The sequence below is a fragment of the Peromyscus californicus genome, unplaced genomic scaffold, assembly GCF_007827085.1.
Source record: "Peromyscus californicus insignis strain IS unplaced genomic scaffold, ASM782708v3 Scaffold_8__1_contigs__length_139910024, whole genome shotgun sequence".
NCBI classification, from domain to species: Eukaryota; Metazoa; Chordata; class Mammalia; order Rodentia; family Cricetidae; genus Peromyscus; species Peromyscus californicus.
In genome coordinates, this window is record NW_026294606.1 from 110,734,683 (window position 1) to 110,761,820 (window position 27,138).

The following is a 27,138-nucleotide window of genomic DNA, read 5'->3' on the forward strand; positions in this document are numbered from 1 at the left end:
AGAAATCCTGATGTGGAATCCACAAGGATGGCCCCAGCTTAGACTACTATCAATGGTGGAGAGGGTGCCTGAACTGGCCTACTCTGGTAATCAGATTGCTGAATACCCTAACTGTCATCATAGAGCCTTAATCCAGTAACTGATGGAAGCAGATGCAGAGATCCAAGCACCAGGCCAAACTCCAGGAGTCCAGTTGAAGAGAGAGAAGAGGAATTCTATGAGCAATGGGCATCAAGATCATGATGGGGAAACATACAGAGACAACCAAACCAAACGAGTAGGAACTCATGAACTGTTGACCAATAGCGATGGAGCCTGCATGGGATTGGACTAGGCCCTCTGCATAGTTGAGACAATTGTATAGCTTGATCTGCTTAAGGGTCCCCCTGGCAGTGGGATCAGGATCCATAACTGGTGCATGAGTGAGCTTTTTGGAGTCTAGTGCCTATGATAGGACACCTTATACAGCCTTGGTGCAGGCGGAGGGGCTTGGACCTGCCTCAGTTGAATATACCAGGCTCTGCTGACTCCCCATGGGAGGCCTTGCCTTGGAGGAGGTGGAAATGGGGAGTGTGTTGGAAGGAAGGCTGGAGGATGGAAGGAAGAGAGGTGGATCTGTGGTTGGTATGTAAAATGAATAGAAAAATTCTTAATAATAGAAACAGAAAAAAAAAAAAAAAAGAAATCCTGATGCTTAACAAAACAAGTTTCCATAGACTGTTGTTTGTTTGAGATATGTGTTTTACAATAATGCAATGATTAATAGTGCTGTCTTTTGAACACTTACCCAAGTGACAAGACACATACAACACAGAGTTCACTTCTGGTGGTCAAATAAAAGCAGTTTAATACATTTATTTGTTAGAGATCTGAATTTCCTTACATAAACAATTGCAAAGGTTCAAATGGCCTTCCAAAACTAACATCTGTTTTATTTCAGCTTTTACAGAGACCTAGCACTACGACTGTGAAGCATCAGATAAAGGACAGAGCAACAATAATGTGTATTGGGTGCACAATGAGGTAACTCTGGGTAAAGACTGAGCTTCAATTTAAATATTAATACCAAACTCTCAATAGAGGAATATCATGTGCTAGAATTTAGTGTTTGTGAAAATTAAAATAAAAAGTGAAACTGGGTGGTGGTGCACACGTTTAATCCCAGCACTCGGGAGGCAGAGCCAGGCGGATCTCTGTGAGTTTGAGACCAGCCTGGTCTACAGAGCGAGATCCAGGACAGGCACCAAAACTACACAGAGAAACCCTGTGTCAGAAAAAAAGAGGGAAGGCTTCAGAGGATTGAGGAGATGTCTTAGTCAGTAAAGCACTTGTCATACAAGTACAAGAAGGGACTGTGAAAGTAAAAATCATTTAAAAATCCATGAATGGTAATAAATGCCTATACTGGAAGCACTGGAGAGTCAGAAACAGTAAGATACTCAGATGTCTCTGATAAGATTGTCTGGTAAAATTCGCAAGCTCCAGGTTCACAGAGAGACTTTGTCTCAAAAGACAAGTGGAAGAGATTGAGGAAGATATCCAACAGATATCTGGATTATGCACTCATGTACAAACATTTGCCTGCTTACATTTTCACAAATACATATGCACAGAGACATGTACACTTGAGTACACTACCAACAAACACACACAGAAGCTTTTACACACACACACAACACACACACACACACACGCAGAAGCTTACACACACATACAATCAATACACAAACGTAACAACAGCAACACAAAACAAAAACAGAGTTTCTGACTCTACTCCTGGAGCAAACAAAATACTCCCCCTCTCACATGAAGAAAAGAATGTAATGGACACATCACAGTGCAATAAAATTGTACATTCTTTTCACTTCACCTTCAGTTTACCATATATTCAGATGATACTTACTGTCACATGATAAGGATGCATGCCACAATGAGGTCTCTTTGAATTTGAGTAATCTCTTCCCTATCCCTCGGTCAGAATATTACCACTGTTCTTGATAATAATCCATTACTTCTTGGTAAGACACTCTTGCTAATGCCACCACATACTTGAGTCATGTGTAAACATCAAGCTAGTACTGACCTGAAAGTTATATCTCAACTGGTCAGATTTCAAGGTTCTTATAGGTGTTATGCATGCTACCAGTGGAGAAAATTAATCTTCATTCTTACCCAACTATTATGCCTAGAAGCTATAAGTATGGCTATCCTGTAAAGATATGCCAAATGGTGAAAAAAAGTTGAAGACCTAAATATGAGTACATAAAACTACTGCTATCTGATATTTGAAAAAAAAATGCCAAAAACCTACACTGAAGAAAAGAAAGCATATCCAACAAATGGTGCTGGGAAAACTAGGTGTCCTCATGAAGAAGAATGAAGTTATCTACCATTTTACACAAAAACAAGCTCCAAATGTGTCAAAGACTTAAACACACAACCCAGAATGCTGAAACAACTAAATTAAAACAAGCGATATATGTGTATAAAAGGATTCTCTAAATATATCACATTTTTTACAAGAATTCAGGCAGCAATTGGCAAGTGGAATATCATAAAACTAAAAAGCTTCTGAACAGCTAAAGAAACAAACTAAATGAAGAGGAAGGCCACAGAATAGGAGAATATCTTTGCCTGCTCTATATTTAATGGAAGATTGATACCCAAATACATAAAGAACTCAAAAAAAGAAGGACAAATAAAACAAATGACCCAATTGAAATTAAGTCTAGAAGATGAACAGAGAGTTCCCAAAAGAAAAAAAAAAAAGAATGGCTTAGAAATACCTCAAATAATGTTCGTCAACCCTAGCAACTGGGGAAATGCAAATCAAAACAACAGTTGGAGAGAAAGTGGAGAAAATGGAATCCTACTTTACTGTTCATGGGATAGCAAACTGATGCCATTATCATGTAAGTCATCATGGAGAATTCTCAAAAGCTAAAAATAAATCTACCATAACATCTAGTTATACCACTCCTTGAAATATGGCCAAAGAACATGACATCTTACTCCACAGATACTTCCGCAACTCTGTTCATTGTTGATTTTGTTTTTCGCAATAGCTAGGAAATTGAAACTACTTATATGTCCTTGAAGCAACCAAAGGATAATGGAAATGTAATATATATATATATATATATATATATATATATATATATATATATATATATATATATATATGTGATGATGTGATAAATTATGAAATACTATCAGGTGTAATGAAAAATGAACATTGCAGATGGTTAGAATTTAAAAAAATAATATTGAATGAAGTATCTCAAAATCAGAAAGACAAATGTCTAATATTCTCTCTCATCAGAGGCTGCTAGCTCCAAACTTAAGATAGAAGTACATAGTCTGGAGTAACTACTGTGACCAGAAAAGTAAACAGGACTCCTGCCAGGGTAGGGGAGTGGAGGAACAATAGAGTGGGGAACAACAGCAGGACACAAGTGATCAAATGGAGAAAATGAGAAAGGAGGAGGTACTCTAAGAGGAAGTAAGAGATAAATACAGAGAAAGAAGGGCAAAAGAACAATAAGAATGTCTGAAAAAAATCAAGAATCACACAATTAATTGCTCAACTGAAGGATCCTATAATAGATGTAAGTCCACTTATGAATATACATAGATAGTTTGAATGTAATTTTTCCATCTGAACTAACAATGCTTTCTCCAAGAACAAAAGTTCATCCAACAGGAAGCCCAACACCAGGCATAAGAGTACTTTTGAGTTGTTGGTCACGGTTGCCTGAGAGATTGCCAAAACAAACAGCCTATTGCAATTGCCATTGTTTTTCCCCCAGAAAATGGAAGGTAAGTCCCTATTTTTAAAAACACCAAGCATTTCAGACATAGGGCCCAAATGCCCAAGAGCTGAAATTGACCTGAATGACTCCTCTCTGAAGATTAGGCTTCAAGTTAATTTAAGGTGCCATTCAAGCTTCCCAAAGAGAGAAGCAACAACGGTCCTACCAAGCCACGATGTGTATGAGTCACAGAAATAATCAACATCTCATAATGGCCTTAAGGGTACAGTTGTGGCATGCATACTTCATTGGTAACCAAAGACTCTCTAATTGACTTAAGGCCTGCTTAATTAGAGAGCCTCAGTACCTGGTACTGGAAACCTAGCCAACTCATGACTAATGAAGTCATAGATCCTGGAGGAGAACCCAAATTGCTACTTATTAACCACCATAATCCCTAACTATGCTCTAAAGATTTGTCCTTCTATCCACAAATAAGTATAGTTCTCAGTCCTCATCAAGGAAACTTCTCTTTGTAATTGACAGAGACCATTACAGAAAATCACAACCAAACAAAATACAGAGTTGTGGAGCCCAGTCCCAACAGCTTTAAGTACAAAACAACTTCTATACCAAAGTGTGAGGTAATATTGTGGAAGAAGGGTCTGACTGAATGTAAGCACTGGAGGATTAAGGAGTTTACTGTGAGACTGCATCTTCTACTAACCTCATTAGCTGCATCCATAAAGTCTCAGGTTATTTGCTAAATGTAAGTTGAACATGGCAAAAAACATCAATATGCCAAAATGAATGCAGGAAAGAACACCAGGTCTCAAAACAAGAGAACTACTGGCAACTAGGGAATCATCAGGGTCAGAGAAATAGTCTTTCCTAGGGAAGAACACACTACTTGGCTATCCAATACCAAATGATCAGCTCTGAACACACATACACACACACACACACACACACACACACACACACACACACACACACACACGAATAAATAGAGTAAGAATTTGAAAGGGAGCAAGGGGAAGTATATAGGAGGGTTTAGAGAAAGAAAAAATAAAGAACTGATGTAATTATAATATCAAAAAGAAAATGTATGCCCATTTGGTGCAATAGTGGTAGGTATGTTATGAAAGCAACCAACCACTTTCTCATCTGATTTAAGTTTTGTTCCATATATCAGAACTCATGACTGGTAGTGTTACTGGGGCCAAGAACCTGTGGAAAAAGCTGTCATAGGCAGGTGATGCCTCCCGGGAGAGGGAGAGTCAGTTTTCATTAATGATGTGGAATCTAAGAGGGTATTCATGCCACAGTACATGCTTCTACAGGTATATACTGATAGCCCTCAGTGGGTTAAAAAAAATCATCAAAATGTCAGCTAGGTGATGGTGGCACATGCCTTTAATCACAGAACTTGGGAGACAGAGGCAGGCAGATCTCTGTGAGTTTGAGGCCAAGTCTGGTCTACAGGGCTAGTTCCAGAACAGCTAGGCTGTTACACGTTCAACTGGAGTTCAAAATACTTCATGCAACATGTAAAAATTCCTGCTTTAGTTTTTCAGGGAACAATACAAACTCTTATTCATTGCAAATGAGACATTTCTGGGAAGTTTATTCTTAAACCTGCATGAACGTCTTAACTTTTAGTCCTACAAAATTTCCTCAGTGTCCACTTTCATCTGGTCTCTCTTCACTCTAACCAGTCTTATTTTTCTGTTCTTTAGCCAGCCTGAACTATTTGTCATTGTTTCTTCTTTTTTTTTTGTTTAATAAACATTTCATGTATCAAGACACACTAGGTGGAACTATTACTTATGAGTGTGGTGTTAATGGGCTTTTATTAATTTTCTGATTATAATATAACTGGCTAACTGAAATTAGGATCACTCTAGGAACACACTTGGCCATCTAATGTTAGAATGTGTTGTATTTTATGAATCTACACATAGTAGGCCCTTTTAAATAATGTATACAGGAGCTGGAAAAGTGACCAAGAAATTAAGAGTACATGCTGCTCTTGCAGAGGACTTGAGTGCTATTCTCAACACTCACATGGTGGCTCATATCCATCCCTAAGTCCAGTTTCATGAGATCTGACAATCTCTTCTGTCCTCTTGGGCACCAGATAGGCACTTGCTACAAACATACACATGCAGAAAAACTCTCACAAACATAAAATAAAAATAAATATGATTTTAACTAATATTTACAGAACTAATGAATATATCCTGCCATGTGCCAAATGATGTTATATAGTGTTCCTGAAGTATATTTATGTTTTCACATAAATGTGTATGGTATAAATGTGTATTTATATTTTTATCTTTGTATCTAAAACATGTTCCTGGCAACTTAGTATAACACCATTTTTAAGTCAAAAAAAAACCATGAGCATGAATATAATTTAGAAGTAATTATGCAGGTCATAATTTAATCATGTCATATCTATATTACCCACCTGGGAAATGTTTCTGAAATTTAAGTAGCATATAAATACTTTGTAATAGCCTGATTTTAGTTCAAATCAAGTACATTTTGATAATATAGTTGTTAAATTAGTTTTCCATCCAGAATATTAATATAATAATTGAAAGCATGATTCAGAAAACGTATGAATCTTGGAATATGAAAAGAATCATGTATGAATATGTAGAAATTCCTATACATTACATTCTGTTTAGCATTTTTTAAGACCACAATCCTCTATAAATGTGACAATAATGCTGTCTCTGGCAACTAGATACTCTAGTTATTAAACCACTGTGTCAGAAATATGCTCTAGCATGTATTTTATTATGAAAATGTCTGAAATCATCAAATTAAGAAGCCAGTAAATCCCTCAGAATGCTGGATGGGAAATGAGATTTAGTATTATGGCTTTGAACATGAAAAAACTTTTCGAAGTTAAACAGAAACTGCTTGAAGTTAAGAAATGCTTTCTCAGCAGGTAAAATCAGAGTTTAGTGATAAGAATAAAATCTGATTTTACTGATAAAAATAGAATCCATTGTGTATCATAGGAAAAGGGGTAAAAATAGCTACTATAATCAGACAGTTTTTTTCTTTCAAATAAATAATATATAAATAGTCTATTGTTATAATAATAAATTGTTAGTTATGGCAATGTTTATCATGTATGTTTAAATGACAATTAAGAGAATAAATTTACATGCCAAGTTCCATGTGTGACACTTTTAAATATTTTGTCTTTTAAAATCTCCTGAGAGCCTAGAAGTTGGGACATCATGCTGATTGTGGTGGATGAGAGTTTAGTCATGCACATGAGCCAAGAGATGCAGCAAAATCCAATACCAAGGAACCACCCAGGTTTCTTGAGCCTACCTCTTTTCCCAATATAATCATTATTTCCTCTTCTGCTTCTGTTTAACCAAAGAAATTTCATTTAAAATGAAACAAAATAGTTTGAATCACATTGATAGAAACAGCTTACCAAAATTATTCTTGTATTATTCCCATTTATAAGACATTTTGTAAGGTTTCTGAGATTAATGTAAAATCTATCACTTTTCATCCACAGCGTACTACATAAGACTTAACGACAAGTGTATGGATCTAGTCCTGTAATTCCATACATTGGGAGTCTAATACAGAACCACTGCCTTTCAAGCCCAGCTTTAGTTACATTATGAAACTCTCAAGTTTTATATGTATAAATATATAGATAAATAGATAACATCTACTATAAATATTGATATATAAATATACAAGTATTATGTATATGTGTCCATAATGTATGATGGCATTATATGCAAACATACCTATTGTAAATTGAAAATACTGTAAGACAAACACTTACTACCGTTTATGACAGATGCATAGAATGTAGACTGTCATTTACTTTCATAATCTCATAGCTGGCTGAGAGCTAAAGCTCACCTCAACTATCCAGAACTGATAGAGTGTGTAGTGTCTTGTGTTCTTTTTCAAAAGTTCAAAATAAGGAAAAATTCAAAAGTCAAAGGTCAAAAGTCAAAATTTGAAACATGGTTTCTAGTGAATGCGTATTATTTCATAATTTCTTAAAGTGGAACAACAAACCTACATCAAAACAGGCAAGGCTGTCATTGTGTGTGAGCAAGCAAATCTTCAGCTGGATTTACTTATATACACACACAGGTGAGTGTGTGTGTGTGGGTGGGTGTGTGTGTGTATAAAATCACCATGAGTGATAACAGGCTTCTTGCATATCTGAGAATCTGCATGCTCGGTATTCCTCCATGCACAGATTTTAACACTTTTTATCCAATTAGTCATAGAAGAATGTGATTTACATTAAAGTTCTTCTGCTTTCTATTTAATTAATAATTTATAAAAATTATAAAACTGAGATCAGAGAAACAATACTCTGTACACATTTAATGTTCTAAATATTCATATTTAATAATGGATCTAAACATAGCTTCCTATCTGTAAATTAGTTTGTTTAAAATATTTGCAGTGAAAATGTGATGTTGGTATTTGAATAAAATATCTCCCTTTTATACCCCAAATGATAGAAGAGTTTCAATGAGAAGGACATATGGGTAGGTGAACCCAGGTCACTTGCATTTAGAATGGTAGTTACAGGTAACCACTGACTTGTGATTGCAAGACTATTAATTGATACTGTATTTTTTTGTTTTCTTCCTTTCTTTTTTAGTTTTTAAAAATGTATTCATTTTACCTCCTAACTGCAGTTTCCCCTTCCTCCTCTATTTCCAGTCCCACCTCCCACTTCCTCTCCTCCTCTGCCCCCCACCCCAATCCTCTCCTCTTCCATTTCTATTCAATGAAGGGCAGACCTCTCATGAATATCAACAAAACATGGCATATCATGTTACAGTGAGACTAAGTCCCTACCCTTGTATTAAGTCTGGGCAAGGCAACTCAATATGAGGAAGGGCATCCTCCAAACTAGCAAAAGAGTCAAAGACAAGCCCTGACCCCACTGTTAGGAGTTCCAAAAGAAGACCAAGTGTAGCAGGTAGCTGTTTCAGCTTTGACCATGAAGCACCTTCCCAGTGAGGTAGCTGGTAATTGCTACGCCTACCTATGACCTCCCCCCTGGGGCGTGGCCGAGACAGGAGCCCTTAAGGCCCGGTATGTGCTGGCCTTTTGGCTCCTGGTGATCCTGGATGCTGGATTAGAAATCAAGTCAGAGTTCTCCAGAAAACCACTGCACCTCACCTCTCCCACATCCTATAATCAACCCCTTTACTGGCTGTAAATTACCGCAAAATAAACCTCCTTTTAACTACCAGATAAACTACTTGGAGCTACCTTGATAAATCCTTGCATTAACCAAGCTATACAACTGTCACATATATACAGAGGGCCTAGGTCAGTCCCATGCAGGCTCCGATTGTCTGTTTCATCTCTATGAGCCCCTATGAACCTAGGTTAGTTGATTCTGTGGGTTTTCTTGTGGTGTCCTTGACCCCTCTGGCTCCTCCAATCCTTCCTCCCTCTCTTCAGTAGGATTCCCTGAGCCCGGCCTAATGTTTGGCTGTGGGTCTCCGCATTTATTCCATCAGTTGCTGGATGAAGCCTCTCTGATGACAACTGGACTAGGAACCAATCTATGAGTATAGCAGAATACCATTAGGCAATATTCCATTTCCATTTTCTTTTTATTTCTACGGGTGGGACTTCATGACCACCCTGCCTCTTTGTGCTGGAACATGGCCTGGCTTGAGCTTGCACAGTTCTTGTGCATGCTGTGACAAACACTGTGAATTCACACGTGCAATTGTCCTGTTTTTGTTTGCTTGTTTTGTTTTGTTTCTGGAAAACACCATTTCCTGTTAGTCATCCACTACTTCATGCCTTGACAGTCATTTCGCCTACCTCCTGATTCTTTGGGGACAGGGGGTGATAAAATATAGACGTCATATTTAAAGCTGAACACTCTGAGGTATCACTCATTCTTTGCACCTTGACCACTTGTGGGCCTCTGTTAATTTTTACCAGCTGCAAAATGGAGCTTTCAACTCTCTAGAACTTGACTATAAGACCGTGATACCCTGAAGAAACCACCTGCTTGAGTCACAGAACACAACAAAACAGGCTGATATTGACTTGGAAGCTTTATCCCTACCTGTTAGCTTTCATAGCACTGGAAGGTGATCAAGCATCCTACCAGAGGAGAAAGTCTTCATCAATCTTATCTAGCTTGGAACCCTATGAACTTCAATGACAACTACCAGGCTAGATATGACCATTAACACCATAGTGGCACGGCTGGCATTAAGGTAATTTACTGTTTTCTGATTGGATTTAAGGCTCACTCCACAAGATAGAACGAATACTTGTCACCACTAGTTATCAGGGCCAGCAACCTGTTGTGAGACAAGTTGTAGGCACTAGGGGGATTCCACTACCATTACTCTGCTAAAATGACATAAAATTTAACTGAACCCCAAGTTATCTTTATACCATACAATAGTGCATGTCTCAGATACCTACTTTTTTAAAAGAATTTTAAAATATCAGTAACAAAAAACTGATCAAAGGGCTGGATAGATGTTTCAGTGGTTAAGTGATGGCTGCTCTTCCTGAAGACCCCAGTTCAGTTCCCAGCACTTAATGGCAGCTCACACCTGTCTGTAACTCCAGGGCTTCTTACACCTTCACATACACACATACATGCAGGCAAAACATCAATGAATATAAAATAAGTAAATGAAAGGAAACTGGTCAAATATATACATATAATTAAAAGTATTCACTTTCTTCTAAAAACAAATCCCCAGATCACTAAGTTTCAGTATGCTCTAATTCTTGCATATTGGAAGAAAGAAATTTAAGAATAAAAATGGTGTTCTTAATTTTGTTCCTGTTATTTTTTTTGTTTCTTGTTACTTATTTTTATTTTATAATTCTTTAGAGATGGAGTTCCATGTAGACCAGACTGCTTTGGAACTTGCTATATAGGAGAGTATGACGTTGAACTTCTGCTTCTTCTACCTCATCATCCTGGCTTCCCGGCAGTATTTGGGTTTGAACCCTGGCTCCTGCATACTAGGTAAGCGCTCTCCAACAGTTATATTCCAAGTCAAATATTATTTTCAATCAAAATCTTCCAATACAATCACTTAATATTTTTCTTTTGAAGATGAAAATGAGCTTCTTCATATTTTGTTTCTTACTGTCTGAAGACATAATTTTAGTGCTGTCAACACATTGTAATACTCCAAATTATATCACGTTTTCTAAAGTAAAGTCACTTCCTAAAAACTGCTTAATTTTAATAATGAATATTCAAAAGTGTACTTTAAAGTTCACCTGAAATCTTCAAATTTTAAAGACTTAATTTTTCTTTCCACTACAAGTGCTAGAATTTTTGGCATCATTATAGAGCTAATTTTATAATTGAAGTGCTTTGAAGGTACCAAGAGAGTTGTGTTGATTTAAAAATGTGAGGCATGTCTGTGGGTACTAGATTTTACCATGGAACCATGACGTGAATGCCACAAGGATGCAGAAAGATCATGAGGCACCAATGATGTTTTGAATAGAATTATTACAAGGAATTAAATAGGTAAATGCCACACAGCTTGCCGCAGCCACATGTCAGTCCATTAATCACAAGCTACTCCATTCAAACATTAACTAGGTAATGAATCCTAAATTTTGACTTTAAAAAAAAGGCTTATTAATCTTTATTTTATGTGTATGGTGTTTTGCCTGCACATATATGCATGCATAGTTTGTACCTGGTGATAGGAAGAGGGGATTAGATCCCATAAAACTTAATGACATACAGTAGTAAGCTGCCATATAGGTACTACAGATCAAACTCAGGTCGAGTGAGAATAAATAATTGTTCTTAACCATGAGGCTAAATTATGCTCTACAATAAAACTAATCACAGAAACAGAATTGGCAAGCAAAAAAATGTACAGTGATTGCCTTTATCAAGGTAAATTGTGCTCTTTGAAGTATCAGTGTCCAACATAACTGAAAGTCCTACCATATGCCTTAAGAAACTTGTCTTTAAAGTATTTTTTGTCATTTTTTTAATCATACCGTTGTATTCTTTCTGAGTATCTGATCACTTATGTTTTATTGAACATACTGAACACCATGCTGTTTTACTTGTTTAGGAATCATTCAATAGTTTGAAATTATGATTAAGAATCATAGCTTTAAAATTCACATTAAAATTTTTTAAAGACAACAAGAGAATCATAGGTTGTCATATAGTGTACACAGAATCCTACATTTGGTATCTTATACATCTGAAAGTAAACATCATATTTAAATAAGGAAATACATATGTTTAAAATTTAAATCTATTTTAGATTAAATTGAAAATACTAAAATAAAAACATAAAAATAACTAATGTGTCAACATGGTTCCAAATAACAGCTTTGTGTAAACTCCAGGGCAAGTTCCAATGCTGAAGACAGTACTTCCTCACATCATCTAAATGTAGAAATCAAACTGGTACTCAACTAGAAATTTCACCTCTACCAACTAGCATTCATAGTTCTGGAAAGTGCTTTGTATGATATCAGAGGAGAAAAGTAATCATCAAGCTCATCCAGCTTCAAATCCTGAAACCCACAATTGCTACCTGTTTACAAGATATTCTGGTGCAATATTGCCTCAAATGTTTTTTTTTTTTTTTCTAGTAAACAAACCACCTCTTATTTAGAGCATTCCTTGGATATATGCCCAAGAGTGATATAACTGGGTCTTGAGGAAGATTGATTCCCAATTTTCTGAAAAATCGCCATAGATGAGATCTCCATGAGTAAACTGGGGGTGAGGGGAGCAATAGTGAGTAGGGGATGGGGGATGAGAACATAAATGGAACAGTATGGTCTAGCTGGAACAGAGAGGGAGTGGGAGAGCAATGAAAAGGATGCCATGATAGAGGGAGACAACACAAATTTAGCGAGAAACCAGGTGCTAGAGAAGTTCCCAGGAATCCATAGGGATGACCCCAGCTTAGACTACTAGCAATAGTGGAGAGGGTGCCTGAACTGGCTTACACCAGTAATCGTATTGGTGAATACCTTGAATGTCATCATAGAGCCTTCAACTAGTAACTTAAGGAAGCAGATGCAGAGATCCACAGCCAGGCACCAGGCCGAGCTCCAGGAGTCCAGTCAAAGACAGGGAAGAGGGATTCTATGAACAAGGGACATCAAGATCATGATGGGGAAACATACAGAGACAACCAAACCAAACTAGTGGGAGCTCATAAATTTTAGACTAACAGCTGTACAGCCTCCATGGGACTGGACTATCCCCTCTACATAATTAAGACAGTTGTGTAGCTTGATCTGCTTAAGGGGCCCCTGGCACTGGGGTCAGGATCCATCCCTGGTGTATGAGTATTCTTTCTGGGACCTACTACCTATGGTGGAACACCTTGCATAGCCTTGATGCAGGGGGAGGGGCTTGGAACTGTCTCAACTGAATGCACCAGGCTCTGCTGAGTACCTATGGCAGGCCTTATCATGTCAGAGGAAGGAATGGCGAGAAGGGTTGGGGAGGGAGGCTGGGGGTGGGAGGAGTGATAAGAGGGGGATCTGTGGTTGGTATGTAAAACAAATAAAAAATTCTTAATAAAAATATACAAAAAATTAAGATGGAACCCACACTTGACACTGTCAGTAAAGATAAGTAGCTTATGCTAGATAGGTCATGGGCCCTAGGATATCTTACTTCTATTCTGCTAAATGAACATAACAGAAAAATGTGATGTACTGCTATCTCCATACATTATTACATTGCTCATCAGTAAAGCTTCTTGCAGTAGATGATAATTAACAAAGATGCACAATTGGACAACGGGCAAACACTTAGAGACTCTGGAGAACTGAGCAAAAAATGTCTTTATCACACCCTTCCTATGAAGGTTCAGAGATCCACATGAAGGAGGAGGCAGACAGATTATAAGAGCCAGAGGTATTGGGCAACTTTAAGGTAATAGCACCTTACAGAAATGATAGAGCTAATCCACATATGAACTTAGAGAGACTGTGACAGCATGCACAAAATCTACACAAATTCAAGCCGGACAAAATCCCTACACAGAAGTGACCACAAATTCCCTCCCCTAACCAAGAAACTATTTGCAATTGATACTTGCTGGGAGAAGAAAAATCAGTTTTCTCTATTGGAGTATCACTTGCTATGTCAACCATGCTCAAATGCAGGCCTCACGCTTATGAGTAGTTGACCAACATAAAACAGACTCCTAATGTGTGTGTGTGTGTGTGTGTGTGTGTGTGTGTGTGTGTGTGTGTGTGTGTGTTGTTGTTGTTGTTGTTGTTGTTTGACATTTTTTATTATTGTTTTGGGCCTTGGATTTTGTTTTGTTTTAGGGTTACTTTTAGAGAAATTCACACACACACACACACACACACACACACACACACAGAGTCAGACTGACAGAGACACACAGAGAGAAACAAAGAGAGACAGAGACACAGAGACATGGGGAAACAGAGAAAAGGAGATTAAAGACAGATTAAAGGAGAGGGAAAAAGAGAGAGGAGATAAACTATGAAGTTGGTTCATAGGGATGCAAGACAGATCTGGGAGGACTTGAGTCTGGGAAAGGAAATAATCAAAACATATTGTGTGGAAAAAATTAAACCATTCAATAAAAAATAAACTCCAAAATAGCTATTAAATTCCATTAAAGGTGCCTACAACTTTAAAGGTATTCTAACTTGTACTTTAAGATTACTAAAACAAAATTTTTAAAAAAGGCTATCAGAGATGAGGAAGTTTTGTTAACAGCTCAAACTATTCTCTTAAACTAGGAGTGAAGATGAACGGAAACAACCCTCATTATGAATGGCCTGACATAACAGAATTATTTCACCTCAGAACTTCACACACAGTACCTACACTGGTCTTGTTGCCTGATACTGGCATCTGTTGCTCTAGTAGGAGCAGTTGCTGTACTAATATTACTAGTGGAAATGATTGCAGTACTCACATAAGTAGGTAGGGTCATCTATAGCAGTAATATTACTAGTAGTTGTAGTAGTAGTACTACTACTAAGGGTACTTGCCAACTTACAATATAATTCATGCCACAAAGACTCTGTGGATATTATGGGAAGATATATATGAATTGATTTTTTTTGAGATTAGGTGGTGACTCATTTTAGAAAAGAGCAATATATATGATAATGAAGAACCAAAACTGTTATGCAAATTATCATTCAAAGGATTTAAATTTTATATTTAAGGCAACTTTGAGTAATACCAGGTTCAAGTCTCTTATTCATGGACAAAAGTCAGAGAACACAGAAGAAGCCACAAGCCTCCTACCTGAGACTATTGCTTCAGTGGGTATTGTGTGTCGTTCCAAACATTTATATGGATCCATAGTGTGTGGCAGATTTCTCATAAATGGTGGGAAAATGTCAAAACAGACATAGTCAAACTTACTATAAAAATCTGATTGAACTGCGGCAATATAATAGTTGCGAAAAAACTTTAATATATACCTATTGTCATGCTATATTGATAAAATAGTAAAGCTTTCATTAAAATGGCAATAATATTTATACTTCAAAAGAACTGAGGGAAAATATAAATTTATAGAAGATTTAGTTTTATCTTTATGCATGCATTTTCCATATACCCAATATACCCCTGTTTACTTTTATTGAGTCCATGGGCATCTTTTATGAAAATATTGCAATATCTTGTTTTTATTGGTGTATAATAATCCCTTGGTCATTGGGAAATTATAATAAAACCCTGAATAAAGCTTGTTATTATAATTGCCTTGGTAGTTGAATTTATACTTTTTAAAACTGAAGAATTGGTCAAAGCAATGGTTTTATGACACCATTTGGAAAAGAAAGAGTATTGTTTTTCCTCTTTGTATCTAATCTGCAATTCCTAAAAGATGCTTTAGTCTCAGTCTTCACTGCCCCAATTCCTTGATTCATCAAATCTTTCTTGTGTTCATTGCATAAATTTTGACTAAATACTTCTCTTTGCTTAATGTACCTGAGATGCAACTGTTAAAAAGAAAAGATTCGTGGCAAGTTCTCTTGAAGTTTATGACATTGAGGGGCACATATGGTGATATTCAGGTATTCAGGCCTGATGAATGTTATCACAATGACAAGTTTGTTAAGCAGTGAACTCCTTTCACAGCAATGCATTTGACAGTGTCATTTGCAGCAAGAATAAGTACAGTAGAAACTATCTTAGGCAGAAGGATAAGCATAGAGTGTGATCTAGAAGTAGAAAGAGTTGTTGAATTTCAGGGAACTTAAGGTGGGAAAAGACAGAGAAGATTGTGAAAGGTGTGCTGAAACTATATAAAGAAATTGAATAAAAATATTTTAAGCCAAGATAAGGTATCAGCTTGATTCTGAAGGTAAAAGAAAGCTTTAAAAAAGAATCAATGAGAGGAATTTCATGATATTACTTTTTTTTGAAAACTACTCTTACTAGATATTCATAGAATGATGGATTATATTAATTGTAACCACTACAGTCACACTTTGTCCACCTTATTCTAGCTTATATACGAGTGGGGATTGGAAATTTCAATGGATTCATTCACTCTGTGAATGTTTTGTGAGATTTGCTGATTGTATTAAGAATAGTGAACATTTTAATGATAAATAAAGGAAACTCAAGCTAATTTCTTTCTTCTCCTAGTGCCTCTACTTTATTCTTTGAATATAAGGCTTGTTCTTATATTTAGAATATAACTCCCTTTTAAATGGGATCTTCTTACAGAAAGTATGTTGTGTTCTGTCTTAGCTTTCTGCTGTTGTGAAGACACACCATGACCATGATGACTCTTATAAAGGAAAACATTTAATTGGGGTGGCCCACGTAGAGCTCAGAGGTTCAGTCCTTTATCATCATGGTGGGACATGTGGTGTGCAGGCAGACCTGGTGCTAGAGAAGTACCTGTGAGTTCTACATCTTACAGGCAACAGGAAGTGATCTGTCTCACTGAGTATGGCTTGAGCATATATTAGAACTCAAACCCCACATCTATGGTGACATACTTCCTCCAACAAGACCACACCTACTCCAACATGGCCACACCTCCTAATAGATCCACTCTATTTGGGGATCCTTTTCTTTAAAACCACCACAGACTCAAAGTAGGAATTCTCCTACCTCAAATTCCCAGATGCTGGAATTAATGGACTTCAACATTCTATGTTCCATGTAGATTTTAAAAATAATTCTTCCTAAATCCACATAATGTCTTTTGTTACTTGACTAGAGTTCTCTGGGATTTAGCGTTTAGCAATTTGGAAATGTTTCCTAGTTTTATGGACAGAAATTTTCATCTGCTTGCCTAACTGAAGTCAAACTTTGAACACAAAAAGGTATTTTTTTTCAAACTAGATGCATGTAGTATAATGAGCAAATGAACAAATCAGTCAATTAATCATCAAAAGTAACCATGACCATGGAGCAATGACCACAGGTACTCAGAAACTGAAGTATCAGTATCAGGTCTTAGGCTCTTTTTATCTGAATGTTGTTTTCTGTATCCATAATAATGTAAAGGTCATTTTTGTTTTCTTTCTTCATAGAATATTTCTGTTTTAATTCATTTTGCTTTAATCAATTCCATAAGAAGTTCCTCAAACTTAATAGTCAATTAGCAGAATATTTGTTTTGAAGTTTTGTATTGAGGCACACAGCCAACAACTTAGATGGTCATAAATATGAAACACCTTTTTTATATGCATTATAAAATATATATACATATACATGCACAAATATCTATATATTCCATATTTTCAGACATCTAGTTGGATTTTCGGAATATATTCTTTCAAGATAAAGTAGAACTACCTACCACAAAAATAAAAAGGACATTGGTAAAATGATTCAAGGTTCAGGTAATCATTGTAGTAAAAATTTTCCCTCTCTGCTTACCATGATAATGGATGCACAGAACTGTACAAAACAAAAAACAAAAAACAAAAAAAAAACCACATAATAAATACGTTGTTAAGATAAAGGTCAAAGCTTCCACTGCCAGGGCCTCCTCAAACAAACCAAGCTACACAACTGTCTGGCTTATGCAGAGGGCCTAGTCCAGTCCCATACAGGCTCCACAGCTGTTGGTCTAAAGTTCATGAGTTCCCACTAGCTTGGTTCAGTTGTCTCTGGAGATTTCTCCATCATGATCTTGACGCCCATTGCTCATAGAATCCCTCTTCCCTCTCTTTGGCTGGACTCCTGGAGCTTGGCCTGGTGTTTGGCTGTGAATCTCTGCATCTGCTTCCATCAGTTACTGGATGAAGGCTCTATGAGGACATTTAGGGTATTCACCAATATGATTAATGGGGTAGCCCAGCTCAGGCACCCTCTCCACTATTGCTAGTAGTGTAAGCTGGGATCATCCTTGTGGATTCCTGGGAACTTCCGTAGCACCAGATTTATCCCAATCCCCATGATGTCTTCCTCTATCATGGTATCTCTTTCATTGCTCTACCACTCCATCGCTGTTCCAGCTTGACCATCTATCTTGGTGCATGAGCTGGCTTCTTGAGGCCTGTTACCTATGGTGGGACACCTTGCACAGCCTTGATGCAGGGGGAAGGAGCTTGGACCTGCCTCAATTGAATGTACCAGGCTTTGCTGACTTCCCATGGGAGGCCTTATCTTTGGAGCAGGGGATAGGGGAAGGCTTTGAGAGGAGTGAGAGGAGGGATGAGAGGGGGATTTGTGGTTGTTATGTAAAATGAATAATTTTTTTTAATAAAGAAAAATAAAAGATAAGAGTCAAAGCTTAAAATATATCTATCATAGAGAAAATATACTTTGAATATTCCTACCATTGTTTTTAAGAATTGAATTTGGTTCCAAAATAATTTTTCTATTTAACTTGCAGATCATACATATATAATTTAATAATACAAACTATGGAAGGCTTGTGTCACAGTAGTAATTAGCAAAGAATAGTGATGCCCAAAGTCAACCAATACTTGAAAGTTGTTTAAAAAGGATCAATATTTGTGAGATGTAATATATGCATATATAAATGCACATGGATGTGTGAGTGTTTGGATAGGAAGAGACAGTGTGTGTATACATAGCACTTGTCAGATAATTAGTAGTTAGACAGGTCTGAGCTCCATAACAGATTTCTCATGACAGACTTTACCATCATTTGCGATCATCACCAGCTCTTCATGTACTAAATCTTCAACTGAGTTGGAAAACAATTTTGAAAAAAGAAATCTGCCTTCTGCAATATTTTCTGAATAGCACATTAAATACATTTCAGATGCATTTTTCCACATATAATCTTGAGAAAAGCTGTCAAATTTGGAATCAAATGAGGACTGCAATGATTGCACATGAACTTTTGATAATATTGGTGGCAAATTTCACATTCATTTATGAACATAAGCCTGCTAAAATACAGAGACAAGTTTTATCTTCCTGTTCACAGTTTCATTAATCTGTATTTATTTCTGAGGTTTCATTAATGACAGGACTTTTGAGAGCATGCTTGTCTGGTGTGATTGCAATTCCATGAGTTAGAGAGCACTTTTTGAGCAAGAGTTCTTAATGGAGCATTGCTTGCTTAGAATCAGACTAGTGTGTCTGTTTGCTGATCTGAAGTTAAATTCCCTCTGAATTAATGAGGTAAATCTTGCTTTCTTTGCAGTACAAAACAGATGAAACACTATCCTAGAAGTAAGATGCAAATACAAATATTTCTCTTTGTGTGTTTGTTTAGAGTTCTAACTTCAGAAGTGGCACAGCACATAACATTTCTATAGAACTTCAGTGGAGCGATTGCAAAAAAAGATTATCTCCACTCAATATGGAGGAAATCTACAGTGTTATATAGTCCACATGTTCTCAAAGATCAGCAGAGAAGAAATTGCCTGGCAAGAGTTAGAGTTCTCCTTCACTAGTATGAAATACCTGGTATACTGCCTTACAAAGAAAACATTTGCAATAAGGCTGTTTAGTAGCTTGTTTTCCATGATGGATTGATGCATTATTCTGGGGTCCTAGCAGGCATTCTCTGTGCTAACAGCAGAGATCCTGTAGTAGAACAAGATGCTTGCCTTATAACCAAGTATAAAAAGAGAAAGAAAGATACCAGACTTGCAAAAGATTCTTCAAAGTATTGAATCACCAAAGACATTCCTATAACATTCTGTTTTCTAAAAGTTTGGATGCTTCCCACAAGCACCACCTTGGAGACTGACTCTTCAACATGCAAGGATTTGGGTGACTTTCAAAGTCTAAACTGTAACTAAGCCATGGCCACCTGACTCCAAATCTAGAATTCTTATTTTTAATTAATTAATTTATTTAATATCACAGTATTTGTGATTGAATGTAGAGTAATATACTGCTGTTATATCATGAAGCTATATTCATAGACAGGCCTCCTTTAATTATATTTTTATTACTTAAAAATGATTTTTAAGTTTAAGTATGTTTGGATCACACTCTTCCCCTTCCCCAAAGTCCTTCCAGATCCTCCTTCCCTTCCTACCAACACAAATTTAAATTCTCCTCACCCCTCCAAAACCCCAAAGCACAAACAACAAACATTTCCAAATGAAGAAAAAAAAAATAGAACATCCTCCCTGCAAACTACACCCAACTGTAACCAAATAAAACCACAAACACAAAAGAAACCATGGAGTCCATTACATGTTGGTCAACTACTCCTGAACATGAGGCCTGCCCTGGAGTAGTTAATATACCCAATGTCACTCCATCAGAGAAAACTAATTTTGGCTTTCACAGTAGGTATAAAAGACTGTTTAGTTGTTAACCTTTGCCCTATTGTCTAGATTTTCATTCATTCATTTATTCATTCATTCATTCATTCCAAACAACAGAAGGAAAAGAATCCAAGAAAAGGCATAAAAATCAGAGAGCCACTTCTTGATACACTCAGGAATCCCATAAAAAACTAACTTGGTAGCCAAAATATAAACTCAGAGGACCTGACACAGACCCTTGCAGTCCCTGTACAAGTTCTTCCATCTCTGACTTCATATGAACTTCGCTCATGGTTTTTTAGAGGGCCTTGTTTCCTTAGTGTCTTCTATCCCCTTTGGCAGATATATTCTTTCTGCCTCCTCTTCCAAGGAGTTCCTTGTGTCCTGAGGGATGGATTTGATGGAGACATCCCATTTAAGGCTGGATATTCCAAGGTCTCCCACTGTCTATGATCTATGAGTATAGCAGAACGTCATAACGAATCATTTTATCAATATTTTTTAACAGTGTTTTTGGTTTTAATCTAGGTGTCTGAGCTATCTAGTCTCTGGTTTATGGTCATCCAAGCAGTGTTGGATATGGTTTTCATCTCATGGAGAGGATTGTAAGTCAAATCAGTTATTGAATGGCTACTCCCAAAGGTTTTGTGCCACCATTGTCTTAGCTAATCTTGCAGGCAGTACACCATTATAGATGAAATAGTTTGTGGCTCTTTTGTGTTTCTGTTTCTCCTTTAGTCTCATACAGAGTATCTTACTACACCAAAGACACTAGAATGTGGGATGAAGGCACTGTTTAGACCTAGCTCAAGTTTTCCATGGTCAGTGCATTGTGTAGTTGCCTTCATTAATGGGTGTTGCTGTTAGTTTGCAGAAAGCAACCTACAGACTTGGAAACAGCATGGGTTGTTTTGGTATTTCCATGGGGTCCCTTTGACCAACAATTCACTTAGATATAACACAATCCCAGTGTTGGATGCTTATATTTTTGGAGACAACAAATGGCCAGTTAGGATCCTCTCTACCTGTTATTTTTGGTGATTTCATTTATGATTTCCTTCATTTTATATATATATATATATATATATATATATATATATATATATATATATATGTGTGTGTGTGTGTGTGTGTGTGTGTGTGTGTGTGTGTGTGTGTGTGTGTGTGTATGTATTTTAGGAACTTTCTACTCTATTGGGTTTATATACTACCCCATAAATGTCCCTTAATTTTATCTGTCTCTCCTTGTATTCCCTCCATTATCCTCTCCTATCCTACTGATCCTCAAAATTCAGCAACCTCCATTCAGCCATAATTATCTATTTTCTTTTCTTTTCCTAATGAAATCTGTTTCCTCTACTCCCTACCTTCTGTGGTTCTATGCATTGTAGCTTGTTTATTAATGACTTAACAGCCAATAGCCACATATAAGTGAATACATACCATATTTGACTTTCTAGCTTTGCGATACCTCACTCAGAATGATTTTTTTTAATTCCATCAATTTGCCTGCAGATTTCATGATGTCATTTTTCTTTAACAGCTGAGCCATACTCCATTATGTAATGTACTACATTTTATTATCCATTCTTCTGTTGAGAGGTATATAGACTATTTTAAATTTCTAGCTTTAATGAGTAGAGGAGTGATGAATATGACTGAGAATATCTGTGGTAGACTGTAGGGTCCTTTGGGTATATGCCCAAGAGTGGCATAGCTGGATTTTGAGGTAGATCTATTCACATCTTCCTGAGGAAGCAGTGAACTGATTTCTATTAGTAGCTGTACAAAATTGCACTCCCACCAGCAATAGACAAAGGTTCATGTTAATTCTCATCCTTGCCAACTTGAGTTGTCACTTTTTTTTTATCTTAGCCATTCTGACAGGTTCAAGATGGAATGTCAAAGTAATTTTGATTTTTATTTCCCTGATGGCTAAGGATGTTGTATATTCCTTTCTTTTACATCAATTTGAGTTTCTTCTATTGAGACTTCTCTGTTTAGTTCTGTACCCCATTTTTGATTGGGTTGTTTTCTTGATATCCAGTTTCTTGAGTTCTTTTTGTATTTTGGATATTAGTCTTCTATCAGATGTGTGGTTGATAAAAATCTTTTCCCATTCTTCAGGCTGCTATTTTGTCTGAATGACAGTATCCTTTGCCATGCAGAAGTTTCGCAGTTCCGTGAAGTCCCATTTATTAATTGTTATTCTCAGTGCCTATGCTAATGGTTTCCTGTTAAGAAAGTCTTCTCTTGTTTGAATGAGTCCATGGCTATTCCATACTGTCTCTTCTATCTGAATCAGTTTATCTGGTGTTATGCTGAGGTCTTTCATAATTTGGAGTTGATTTTTGTGTGCAGTGATAGGTATGGATCTTTTTGGATTCTTCTAAATGAAGCCATACAGTTTTACCAATGCCTTTTTTTGAAGATGGTGTCTTTTTTCCAATGTGTATTCCTAGCTTATTTACCAAAAAAAAGGTGTTCATATGTGTGTGTGTGTGGATTTATGTCTGTATCTTCAGTTCCATCTCATTGATCATCATGTCTGTTCTTATGCTAACACCTTGCTGTTTTTATTACTATAGCTTCATACTATAACTTGAAATCAGGAATGGTGATAGCTCTAGCAGTTCTTTTATCATCCAGGATTGTTCCAGCTGTTCTGGATTTCTTGTGTTTCCATAGGAAGGTAAAAATTATCTTTTCAAGATATGTGAAGAATTGTGTTAGAATTTTGATGGGGAATGCCTCCAATCTGTAGATTGATTTTCCCATCATGGGAAATGGAAAATACCATTTTCCTATGTTAATACTGTCATCCATGAACATGGGAGATCATTTCATGTTTGATATCATCTTCAATTTCTTTCTTCAATATCTGGCAGTTTTTTTTTCATACAAGTCTTTCACTTGTCTGTTTAAAGATACTTCAAGATATTTTATATTATTTGAGCTTACTGTGAAAGGTGTTGTTTCTTGATTTCTTTTTCAAACTGTTTTTTATTTGTTTATAGAAAGGTTACTGATTTTTTGTTAATTTTGCTGCTACTTTTCTGAAAGTATTTATTAGCTCTAGTAGTTTCAAGTAGAATTTCTTTGGTCACGTATTATTCTATCGTATCATCTGCAAATAAAAACACTTTAATTTATCTCTTTCCAATTTTTACCCCTTATATCTCCTTCATATTACAGCCTTCTTTTTACTTTATTTTATTTTTTTACTTTTTGTAGGATTGTTTCATTACATTGCCTAGATTCACCTTGAAACCACTCTGTAGCCTTTACATTAGTCTGTCTCTTTCTTAAAAAAAAAAAAGTTACACCTATCTATACCTTACCATATAGCTCAAAAAACTTTGATGTAGTTATCGTGCTGAAGTTCCCAAACAGATATGCCCAAATTACACTGATAAATGAAAGAATACAGACTAGAGCTAATCTCAATATAAGACTCACTACTGTACAAGCCCATGAATTGATTGTCATGAATCATGAATGTTATATGTTTTGATTACAAATTTATTAAGCTAAGCAAATTTGAAATTCTTCATTTGAACTTGACTCATATTATGAATGTTTGAAGTTAATAACAATTTTTGGTGACTAAAATTTATCTTACACTACCCAGTCATGTGAGAAATACCATACCAAAGATGAATTGCTATAACTCCAGGACAAATTACACAGTCTATATTTTCCTTTAAAAGACTCATCAATCATAATAGGTTACTGCCCTTGGTTGCTTTCCAGAACTTGAATTCAGACCCTATTACTGAAGACACCACATTTCAGACCTGGACTGCAAGTAATAGATCTAGAACTGATCATAGTTGCCTTCAACAGTTATTTACTTTCTATATGTTTTTCTACTTTTTGAAGTATTTATAAATATCATTTCCCCATGGGATAAAACAACCACAGACAGAAGAGAAGCTACACTGGTAACAAAAATGAGAGTTAAAAAGATACATTGTACTATACCTCAGCAGGCTCTACCTTCAAAATATCACCCAGTATTGGTGATGTTGGTATTGCCTACAACTTTAAGACAATCCAGTTCTTTTGAAAATCAATATTGCCAGTGTGAGGTATGAACTGCAACATTAACTACAAAGTTTTTAGAATATTTTAATTTATTTTAAATATATACTCAACACAGGCAGAAACTAAATTATAAATATTTTGTTATATAATCATGAATAAATTTTAAATAATATGACAAGGAAAATAATCTCTATTTTTGCACAAAGATTTTTTAAAAGAGGTAACATGTATGAACCTACTATGTCTTCTGATTCACATGGAAACTCAACTGATAATTGCAGAGATCATCAGTTCCATGGGAATGTGTCAAAGTTAATAGATAGATGAAAGTGGAAAAAGTGAAAATGACTTTAAGCCCACGACAACAAAAAGACAGCCTGTTCTAATAATTGTGCTCTATTCTAAACAGAGGGACAAATGAAAATTTATAGCCAGTGTTGGTGGATTAAACATTTCTAAGAAGACATGTCAAAACCAGAGATACTGTTGGCTGAGGGGCCTAACAGGTTTCCTACTCCAGTTGGAGGTTGAGCAAACATCGAATGTGTGTTTTAGGAAATTTTAACCACAGGTTGTTTGAGTAGGTACCAAAGGTGGGGAACCCTCGGGAAGTTGACTTAGTAGAATTCTTTACTAAAACTAGATTTTACAAAGAGGGCTAAAAGAAGCATCAAAATGTTCTCTAAATTTAAGTCAAGCAAAGAATATTTTTAGTTCTCTTCTTGTTCTGGAAAAGAGACGTTTTTCTCTCCTTTGAGAAGTATAATCTATTTGTTGTTCAGTTACGGTGTGTCCACTTAGGATTAGCTGAGCCTCGTGCTGAGACTTGATTTATAATTATTCCCCTATGCAACACCCAAGGCTCTTAATGAAAGAGATGGGTATGAAGATACACAGAAAAGACAAGACTTAGAGCTTGAGTGAATCTACAGGCTCACTCTGTATACCTTGAAGAAGGCAGGTAATGATGTCTCAGGATGGACGGCCCAGATGGGACGACATATGTCTGTAGCCAACTCTTGAGTCCTCACACTTAAGGTGAAAACCTAAGGCCTTCGAAAGACCGAAGCCCAAAGGTGCAGCAGCTACTCATGAAAAAGGTCCCCTTAGTCGTGAGGGTCATATTGAGGACAGCACAGGTACAGAAGCAAACACTTTTTTTTTTTTTTTTTTTTTTTTTTTTGCTTATAACTGGTGAGTTAGTGCTTTGAGTACTAGGACTCAAAATCCAGTTCCCAGGCTTGCTCAGCGAGTCCTTTGTCCACTGAGCTATCTCCCTGGACTTTTAGTGTCCTTTGATAAAAATGACTTCTTAGTTTGAGAATATTCAAATGTTTTAAAAAGACTCTAATATGTTAGTTTGGAATAGGAATTATATAGCCAACCCTGTCCGATATTTTAGTAAGTGTATTTTTTCCTTTATATATTTCTGAAAGCATTAAGTGTTTTGATTATATATTTAAATCCACAATCCAATGAATGCTGAACATGCATAAAGTTTAAGATATACACATTGAGGTTTATAACAGTAAACATTTAATATGTTATCTCTACATTGTGTAATGAATTTTGTGTTTTGAAGTGACTGACAAGCTATGCATACTAGCTTAATTTATGCAATCCCCAGGCTGGTTTCTCTTGTCTTGGTCACTTTATCTAAACTCATGTCAACACCAAGCAATGACTTCTACTTCTTCTGTGTAGAAAAATCCAGTCACCTACTTGAATTAAATTTTCTCTTTATTTTTTCATTTAATTGCATTAATTCTAGGAATAAATTTGTCTACATTAATCACTCATATGTATAGGTGGTTTGTTTTTGTTTTTGTTTACAGTTTAGGGTCCTCAACCAGCTCCCAAATAAATACACTGAGACTTATTCTTACTTATGAATGCCTGGTCTTAGTTTGACTTATTTCTTGCCAGCTTTTCTAACTTAAATTATCCCATTTCTCTTTACATTTTACCTCTAGGCTTTGTACCTTTCTTTATTCTATATGTCTTTCTTTCCTTCTTACTTTGTGGCTGGCTCTGTGGCTGGATGGCTAGCCCCTGATGTCCTCCTCTCCTCTTTTTCTCATTCATCCCTTGTAGATGTAACCAACCATCTTATTAAATAAGAAACACAGAACAGATGCAAAGAAAGCCAAGAGATCAGAGCTAAGAGCCTTACCCGTCTGCTGCAGCTAGCCTCTTCAGCCAAGAGAGACCTACTTCCTGAGTGTTTGTCTTTATATAGACTTTCTGTTCTGCCTTCTCATTGGTTGTAAACCCAACCACATGAGTGCCTCGTCACTGCCTGTTTGTACAGACCTCCAGATCTTCTATGGTTAGTATTGAGATTAAAGGTGTGTGTCTCCAATGCTGGCTGTATCCTTGACCACACAGGGATCTACCTAGTTCTGCCTACCAAGTCCTGGGATTAAAGGTGTGCACCAAGAATGCCCAGCTCTGCTATGGCTTGCTATTAGCTCTGACCCCCAGGCAACTTTATTTATTAACATACGAATAAAATCACATTTCAGTACAAATAAAATATCACCATATTTCCCCTTTTCTATTTTCAAGCCTAGATTTCTCCTCCTATTTATTCTCT